Here is a 10,122-nt window from a genome sequence, read left to right as displayed (position 1 = left end):
GAGTGTGGGCCGCCAAGGACATTATCCTTGTCTTCCTTGGGTATTAGAAGTTCAGATGAGATCACTCGTCGTAGCTTCTTTATGCGGCGTTGTCATCTAGGTACCTAGCGACCATGACTGACACCATGCAGACCAAGTTTGGCATTTTGTAACATTGTTCAGCATCCGATACGTTAGAAGACATAATTGGAAATGTCCAGAAGAGGGTCACCACGCCACTTGACCCTCACACTCATAATAATTGGAAATGTCCAGAAGAGGGTCACCACGCCACTTGACCCTCACACTCATACTGAAGGACAATATAGAAGGTGACTCTGCCGACTTTACCATACAGATATAACAGGGGACAATAAAATGGAGTTGCTTAAGATTATGAATGGAATAAATAATGTAGAATTGTAAAATAGATAAAAGGAGCATCGTTGAATGACAAGAGAGCATACTTTGAAACTACATAAGGATGGGTGCACAATGGATATCAGAAAATACACTTTCACGCAAAGGGTTGTGGATAGTTTTACTCTGCCAGATGAAATTGTTCAAACTTCATGAGTGAATACTCAAGAACGCAACCTGATCAATTTTGAGAGCACCAGCCAGTTTTGTGACTTTTTGAGCTATGGTCGTTATGTAGAGATACTAACCACAACAGCCATCTGAAATAGACGCAGGAGGAACACACTACCAGTCTACCCACCATACACCTTCCATAGGGATTGTTTTGAAAAAACTCTTCCTATGTGGAATAATGTCTTACCTATGTTATTTTGTGAGGGATCAGAGCGAATGATGAAGGAAATGAGTGAATGTTTATGTGTAATACATGTGACACGCAACTCAGGTGCTTGAATGAGTAAAGTTATATACACATTGGCAGGATGATATAGATCCTGCCCTCTGGCGTCAGTAGCCGGCACTATCTTATTGACTCTTAGCTTTTGACATTTGGTGAATATAATTGTAATTTTCCTGGAATTCTGCGCACAGATGTTACACATAATAAGTTTGTGAAGATAACAAATAAGATAAATCTCATATGAACATGTAGGTGAGGATATATTTTTTTCAAATTACAGAGAACCTGTTTAGAGCTGCCAGAATGCCGACAAAGTCGAACGTGAATGTAATTTCATTTGTTGATCTTACTGATGATTGTCAAAGATTAATTGTTGCTTTCCTGGAGAGGAGACTCATGGCACAGGGGTTACCAAGTGGGCTCGGGTCCTGAATCTTATCAGGTAGCTGGCAAGCTAGGCTTATGGCCCGGTAAGTCCTTATATTACTCTAGGGACGGGGTAAATCAAACGCCAGTAGACATGCACATGGAATCAATGGATTCGTTATTATGTAACGATATTATAAATACTGGTGGGTTTACTTAAGGGTTGACCACCAATATATAAAAAGTAAGGCAATTCCAATGTAAGAAACAAAACCCAACATAAACCTTGACTAGGTAACCTATATCTTACCTAGCTGAACGTAGGGTATGAAATTCTGTGTTGTGTTATTAGAGATGAACCTTAAGGTACAACACAGTAGAATGCTAAGGGGAGGGGGGGGGGGGTGAATATCACAATTATTTTGATCTTTTAACACTACAGTAACCCTGTAGAACAGAGTCATTCATTACCCCAAGCTGTTAACGCTGTAAAGTACTAATATAGCCAATAATGTTTCCATATAATCCCACCGACTTTATAGAAGAATTTTATAAGAAATGGTTGGATTTATTATAGAGAACAAGTTAAGTCTTTGGAAACATGATTGAAATTTGTAATTTGTATTCTGTGTTGTTGGATAAGTTAGAAGCTGTGAAGGTATGAAGATTAGGTAAAATGTAGGGTCAAATATTTATAGAAGTCTACAGAAGTTATGGAAACCTCACCAACTTGCCATACTAGCTAAGATTATTTGATGTACGCCAGTGTTAATAGCCCTCCCCACTGTCAATTCATCTATTTGAGAAGAAAATTGGTAGTAATCATGAAGTTTAAGGGCACCACCTGAGTCAGGGAAATATCATTGGTATCACTTTGTAATGGTGATTATTCGATTCAGATTAATGTGATCTGGATTATGATCTTGTAAGGTACAATTGTATTTAAGTTGCACTGGTGAGGGCAGGAAATATTAAGGAAATGTGGTGTTCATTCTCTTAAAAAGTAGGTGAAACGTTTGTGAAAATCAACACAATACTCCCAACCTCCTTTATCGTTTGAGATTTTTCATACATTTTAATGTCGTATTTGAAATATCCCATATATGCCATGATTTTGCTGTCAAGCCAATTACCCAGAGGTGTGAACAGATGAAACACTTGACTGTGTGGTGGCAAACAGATGAAACACTTAAGTGTCTGGTGCAGTCAGTGTTCACCCTCCCCAGAAGCAACTGCTGCATGTGGTCCCCAGCAGCTCACCACATTAACACTAATATACAGTATTTTTAATGTAAATTTTGGTTTGTAGGGGAAGTTTTCATTTATAACGATTTCTGTAAGTTATTCCCTGTTGTACTAAATAATTTCACATTTCCTAGATCAAAAACTTTATTATTGCCATTGATAATATTCCTTCAACTTGGTTTTAATCCATTTATCTCAAGAAATCATACCATTCTATGTGAAATTCTCTTATTTTCTTCTTTTGATAAGATAGTAGGATTAAACTTTAACAATATCAGAGTTGTTCCATAACGAATCCAGTGATGTAGCTTTTGTCGATTTCAAAATTATAATAACTATGCAGGAGTTCTAAACCTTGTGCTCACACCCTCAGTAGTGCTTTCATAATAGTATAAAGTACTTATACTTTATACTAGTGAAGATTCAATGTGTGTGTTAGAACTATATTATTTTTCCTTGGACAAGAGGACATAATTTCATAGTTTGCTTTACAGGTGATGTGCCCAAATTTCAGCTGAAGACACAGACGTTAAGTTTACAAGTAGATATCTTTCATCTTTTATTTAACCCAAAGATTCATAAACAGCATAAGTTGACTTTAGAGAGTTGTAGTAATTTCTGTCCCAGAAACACCTGTTTTAGCAAGAAATTATATTTCATACTCACAGGAGTGTAAGAATGAATGCCCTTTGCTAAAGTGTGAGGCACTAAAATCTCTTGCAATGTTGGGAATAGTATTACATTTGAAAATGCTTTCCATTAATGAATACCAAAGAAAAGACATGTGCAAGATTGACCATAAAATGATCAGAAGAATGTTTATGAGTAGCTTTGCGTGAGGGAAAAGTAATTGGTAAGTAAGTAATGAATTCCATTCAGAGCCAAGGATCACCAAAAATTGTAAGCAAGGGAAATATTTATTTTGGCATTGGCATTTTGGCAGTTTTTATCGAGGATGTAAGGCATGTGTACGTGTAGGAAGAGAGGAAAGTGATTGGTTCTTAGTGAATGTAGGTTTGCGGCAGGGGTGTGTGATGTCTCCATGGTTGTTTAATTTGTTTATGGATGGGGTTGTTAGGGAGGTAAATGCAAGAGTTTTGGAAAGAGGGGCAAGTATGAAGTCTGTTGGGGATGAGAGAGCTTGGGAAGTGAGTCAGTTGTTGTTCGCTGATGACACAGCGCTGGTGGCTGATTCTTGTGTGAAACTGCAGAAGCTGGTGACTGAGTTTGGTAAAGTGTGTGGAAGAAGAAAGTTAAGAGTAAATGTGAATAAGAGCAAGGTTATTAGGTACAGTAGGGTTGAGGGTCAAGTCAATTGGGAGGTGAGTTTGAATGGAGAAAAACTGGAGGAAGTGAAGTGTTTTAGATATCTGGGAGTGGATCTGGCAGCGGATGGAACCATGGAAGCGGAAGTGGATCATAGGGTGGGGGAGGGGGCGAAAATTCTGGGGGCCTTGAAGAATGTGTGGAAGTCGAGAACATTATCTCGGAAAGCAAAAATGGGTATGTTTGAAGGAATAGTGGTTCCAACAATGTTGTATGGTTGCGAGGCGTGGGCTATGGATAGGGTTGTGCGCAGGAGGATGGATGTGCGGGAAATGAGATGTTTGAGGACAATGTGTGGTGTGAGGTGGTTTGATCAAGTGAGTAACGTAAGGGTAAGAGAGATGTGTGGAAATAAAAAGAGCGTGGTTGAGAGAGCAGAAGAGGGTGTTTTGAAGTGGTTTGGGCACATGGAGAGGATGAGTGAGGAAAGATTGACCAAGAGGATATATGTGTCGGAGATGGAGGGAACAAGGAGAAGAGGGAGACCAAATTGGAGGTGGAAAGATGGAGTGAAAAAGATTTTGTGTGATCGGGGCCTGAACATGCAGGAGGGTGAAAGGAGGGCAAGGAACAGAGTGAATTGGAGCGATGTGGTATACCGGGGCTGACGTGCTGTCAGTGGATTGAATCAAGGCATGTGAAGCGTCTGGGGTAAACCATGGAAAGCTGTGTAGGTATGTATATTTGCGTGTGTGGACGTATGTATATACATGTGTATGGGGGGGGGGTTGGGCCATTTCTTTCGTCTGTTTCCTTGCGCTACCTTGCAAACGCGGGAGACAGCGACAAAGTATTAAAAAAAAAAAAAAAAAAAAAAAAAGTTTGTTGAGTATTCCTGGGAAATTATGTGGGACTGTACTGATTGAGAGGGTGAAGGCATATACAGAGCATCAGATTGGGGAAGAGGAGTGTGGTTTCAGAAGTGGTAGAGGATGTGTGGATTAGCTGTTTGCTTTGAAGTATGTATGTGAGAAATACTTAGAAAAGCAAATGGATTTGTATGTAGCATTTATGGATCTGGAGAAGGCATATGATAGAGTTGATAGAGAGGCTCTGTGGAAGGTATTAAGGATATATGGTGTGGGAGGTAAGTTGTTAGAAGCAGTGAAAAGTTTTTATCGAAGATGTAAGGCATGTGTACGAGTAGGAAGACGGGAAAGTGATTGGTTCTCAGTGAATGTTGGTTTGCGGCAGGGGTGCGTGATATCCCTATGGTTGTTTAATTTGTTTATGGATGGGGTTGTTAAGGTGGTAAATGCAAGAGTTTTGGAAAGAGGGGCAAGTATGCAGTCTGTTGTGGATGAGAGAGCTTGAAAAGTGAATCAGTTGTTGTTCGCTGATGATACAGCACTGGTGGCTGATTTGTGTGAGAAACTGCAGATGCTAGTGACTGAGTTTGGTGAAGTGTGTTAAAGAAGAAAGCTGAGAGTAAATGTAAATAAGAGCAAGGTTATTAGGTACAGTAGGGTTGGGATACAAGTCAGTTGGGAGTTAAGTTTGAATGGAGAAAAACTGGAGGAAGTGAAGTCTTTTAGATATCTGGGAGTGGATTTGGCAGTGGATGGAACCATGGAAGTGGAAGTGAATCATAGGGTGGGGGTGGGGGCGAAAGTTTTGGGAGCGTTGAAAAATGTGTGGAAGTTGAGAACATTATCTTGGAATGCAAAAATGGGTATGTTTGAAGGAATAGTGGTTCCAACAATGTTATATGGTTGCGAGGCATGGGCTATAGATAGAGTTGTGTGGAGGAGGGTGGAAGTGCTGGAAATGAGATGTTTGAGGACAATATGTGGTGTGAGGTTGTTTGATCGAGTAAGTAATGAAAGGGGAAGAGAGGTGTGTGGTAATAAAAAGAGTGTGGGTGAGAGAGCAGAAGAGGGTGTTTTGTAATGGTTTGGTCACATGGAGAGAATGAGTGAGGAAAGATTGACTTAAGAGGTTATATGTGTCAGAGGTGGAGGGAACGAGAAGTGGGAGACCAAATTGGAGGTGGAAGGATGGAGTGAAAAAGATTTTGAGTGATCGGGGCCTGCACATGCAGGAGGGTGAAAGGCGTGCAAGGAATAGAGTGAATTGGCACGATGTGGTATACTGGGGTCGACTTACTGTCAATGGATTGAACCAGGGCATGTGAAGCGTCTGGGGTAAACCATGGAAAGTTGTGTGGGGCCTGGATGTGGAAAGGGAGCTGTGACTTCGGTGCATTATACGTGACAGCTAGAGACTGAGTGTGAACGAATGTGGCCTTTGTTGTCTTTTCCTAGCGGTATCTCGCGCACATGGGGGAGGAGTGGGTTGTCATTTCATGTGTGGCGAGGTGGCGACGGGAATGAATAAGGGCAGACGGTATGAATTATGTGCATGTGTATATATGTATATGTCTGTGTGTGTGTATATATATGTATACGTTAAGGTGTATAGGTATGTATATGTGCGTGTGTGGACGTGTATGTATATACATGTGTATGTGGGTGGGTTGGGCCATTCTTTCGTCTGTTTCCTTGTGCTACCTCGCTAACACGGGAGACCGCGACAAAGTATAATAATAGTATGTCTTCAGTAATTGCAGGGCTCATTAATTAGAAAAGGTACTGAATCCGTGGTCAAACATTAAATAAGAGCTCTTGTACTTCCAGCTTCCCAACTGTAGCAATAGTATCAGCTGTAGGCACTCTAGATGAAGTAAACTTGAGGGAAGAACAGTCCAATGCTTTTCTGATGCAAATATGCCAGAATGGATTACTTTTTTTTAAGGCCTTGCCCAAGATGTCAAAGGGGAGATTGAACCCTGTGCCTTTTGAAAATGACCAATAAGTTGAATATGTTGCCATGTTTCGTATGGGCCTTGTCAAAATGCTGTTGGAAATCACACCCACAGGTTTAGTAAACCATCTCAACTTAAAGCAGTTCATAAGAAAGTAACATGCCAAATATCAAGAAAAAGAATAGTATAATGTTAATTATCTGCAACTGACAGTAACTTTTGAAAAAATTATTAGTCATGGAATTTGTGATTGGAAACTTCCAGTGACAAAAATTATTTTGATATCTTCATTGAATCTGCTTTAGTCAGCCTGCTCAGCTGGTGGCTCCTTTCCTGAAAAGTTAATTTGCTTTTAGCACCCATCCTGTTGCTTGATACATCAACTGATCATTTCAAGAACTGCCTTATCAAGTTGAAATATAGTTTTGAATGTAAGAAGGTGGTTATGTGCACAAAAAGAGATATGAATTAACCTTGAAATAACTGAAAACAACCTATTTGAGAGAGATTAGAATATAAGCGTATCTGAATGTACCAGTATCTGGTTGGTTCTCCATTAATTCCCTGCAGATACAGATGTCTGGGTGTTCATTAGTTCATGAGGTCATTTGTCGGAGCTGTTTCTTTCTGCACCTCTCTTCAGTCTCTTCCAGCATGACTTATCATTGCAACCTCAACAGATGACCTCAGTCACATCACAGTACCCTGATGTCAGAGCAGCAACACTAAACATATAGCACTACATACACAACTGGAACAGTGGCTGACCTAGAACAGAATATCTGCATCTGTACAGAAGTCTCCAATCACTCTTTTTAATCCCAGACAGGCACAAATAAAACTTGTCTTTCAGAAGGTTCAATTGCTGTAAATTCATCAATTTAGATAGAAAATAGGTAATTATTAGAAAATAGGTAATTATGAAGTTTAAGGGCACCATGTGATTCACAGAAATGTCATTGATGTCACTCATTGAAGATGGTACAGTATATTGAATTTAGAGTAATGTGCTTTGGATAATTCGTTTTTATGGTACAACATCATTTAGATTATACTGGGGAGGGCAAGGAATATTAAGGATAATTATGGGTTCATTTTCATAAAAGGAAGTGCAACTTTTTTTAAAATCAACATAATCTTACCAATCTTCCATTTTCATCTGACATTTATCTTAATTTTTAATGTTATATTTGAAGTATCCCACACTTGCCATGTTTATGCTGTCAGCAGATGAAACAGAGTGTGGGGTTGTCACTGTTAACCCTTCCCAGAAGCAGCTATTGTATGTGGTTCCCAGCAGCTCACCACTTTAACACTGGTATGCATTATTTTCAATATACGTCTTTGGTTCCTAGGTGAAATTTTCATAAGGTCTATTGATTTCTTTAAGTATATCCACTATCATACTTAATTATCTAACTTTTTCCCAGATCAAAAGCTTTCTTATAGTCATTAGATTTTGTTCCCAGTCATACTTCCCTACTTTTTATCCATTTGCATCAAGAGTTATTATCATTCCATGTGAAATTCTCATATTTTCTTATATTGAAAAGATGGTTGGACTAAACTTGAATATTACCTGGAGTTGTTCCGTAATGAATGCACTGATATGATTTTTGTTAGTTTCAAAATTGCAGTAATCGCACATTTATTGCAGGGGTTCTTAACCTTGTGCTTGCAGTCACCGTTGTGCTCTTGTGGTTTTATGAAATACTTTTCAACATTACCAAAATCAGTGCTCATAAGCACCAAATTAAGAACCCCTGACCTAAAGACATGAGTCTCAGTGAAGATTTTTGCTGAAGTTATTTTGCCTGGGACAGGAGGACAGAATTTCAAAGTTATGTTCGCTTAACAAATCACGTGCTCAAATAACAGTCGATGAAACATTAAGTTTACTAATAGATGGTCTCTTGAGACTTTTTCAGACCAAAGATATGGCAACAACAGAATAAGACTTTAAAGGGTTGCAAGAATCCCAAGCTCTGAAAGTCATTTTATCAGGAAACTATTTTTTTACACACTTAGAATTGTAAAAGTGAATGTCTTTTTGTAAGAGTGTTTACAATGTTAGGAACAGCAATACATTTGCAAGATCGTTTCATTAATGAATATCAAAGGTACAAAATGTGTAAGACTGACAATAAATCATTTCGAAGAATGTTTTTGAATAGCTTTTCATATGGGACAGGTAATTGATACAAAAGTAATGAATGCCATTCAGAGACAAGGATCACTTAGAATTGTAAGCAAGGTAAGTCACTCTTTTAGCCTCATGTCTACTCAAACGTATGTTTTTAACATATATACCACTTTGATTAATACAGTACATAAGATGAATTACATTATTCATGACTTTTTATTATATCTATATTTGCCAAATTAAAAGCTTAATGAAAACAATTGCATCTATGACTTTCATTTTCATGAATAAGTCTTAAGTTATTGCAGAGCTCATTAATAAAAAAAGGTTGAGAACCACTGGGCTAAATTAAGATAAGAACATTTGTACCCCAAACTTACCAGCTATAGAGATAGTATCCTGCAGCTATAACCACTGTGGATAAAGTAAACTTATGAGAGGATTAGTCTAGTGCCTTTCTGATACTAATATGCCTTGCCCAATATGTCACAAGGGAAAATGAACCCAGTGCCTGCCAGAAATGAACCAATTAGTTGAACATGTTGCCATGTTTGATATGGGCCTTCTCATATTGTTGTTGGAAATCACACCAAGAGGTTTAGTAAGCTACCTCCATCCAAAGCACTTCATCTGAAAATAAAATGCCAGACATCAAGAAAAAAAATAGTATGATGATACTTATATGCAGCTGGTAGAGACATGTAGAAAATTTATGGAACATGGACTTTGTTGGGCCTAGATGTGAACAGGGGAGCTGTGGTTTTGGTGCATTACACATGACTGCTCATGTATGGATGTAAGTGGATGTGGCCTTTCTTCGTTTGTTTCCTGGCACTTCCTGGCTGCTGCAGGAGGTGGCAATACTGTTTCCTGTTGGGTGGGGTGGCCCCGGGAATGGATAAAGGAGAGCAAGTATGAATATGTACGTATTTATATGTATATGTATATGTATGTATCTGTATGTGTATTTGAATATATACATGTATGTATATGCACATCTATGTGCATATATATGTATGTATGTGAGAGTGGATGTGTCAATATTCATCTTTTTCCTGGCTCTGCCTGGATAATGCAGGAAACGGCGATCAAGCATAAGAGAGTAGTTTTGCTTGACACATCCACTGATCAGCTGTTTTATGAACTTAGAACATAGTTTCCTATGCAAGGAGGTGTATAACTTCAAGAGGTATGACTTAACATTTGAGCAAGTGAAAATAACCTGTGTGTGAGAAACTGGAATGCACCAAGATCACTTGGTTCACAATATAACCTTGTAGATACAGATTTTTGGGTGTTCTTGAGATCATAACCAGGAACTGTATCTTTCTCCAACTCTCCTCGGTCTTTTCCAACATGCCTTACCATTACACCCTCAACAGATGACCTCAATCATATTGCAGTACCCAGATGCCACAGTAGCAGCATTGAATATGCAGCATTACTTTACACAAACAATAACTCACCCAGAAAAGAATG

The 10,122-nt window shown here is 38.8% G+C and overlaps 1 protein-coding gene across 5 annotated transcripts in view; it reads left to right on the top strand.

Moving 5' to 3' along the window:
- The first annotated feature begins 829 nt into the window (after positions 1 to 829).
- The window catches only part of LOC139758426 (uncharacterized), a 96,716-nt gene continuing 87,423 nt past the window's right edge, over positions 830 to 10,122 (top strand). The window contains exons 1-2 of one of the 5 annotated variants that reach the window (XM_071679816.1): positions 830 to 1,269; positions 7,731 to 7,818. The gene's annotated coding sequence lies outside the window, so the exon portion shown is untranslated. The remainder of the gene's footprint in view (positions 1,270 to 7,730; positions 7,819 to 10,122) is intronic. The other 4 variants (XM_071679822.1, XM_071679818.1, XM_071679817.1 and 1 more) reach the window with 4 other exon arrangements.

Source organism: Panulirus ornatus, chromosome 30 (assembly GCF_036320965.1).
Source record: "Panulirus ornatus isolate Po-2019 chromosome 30, ASM3632096v1, whole genome shotgun sequence".
NCBI lineage: Eukaryota > Metazoa > Arthropoda > Malacostraca > Decapoda > Palinuridae > Panulirus > Panulirus ornatus.
Note: the sequence above shows the minus strand (reverse complement) of the source record. Positions and strands in the feature narration are given on the sequence as shown.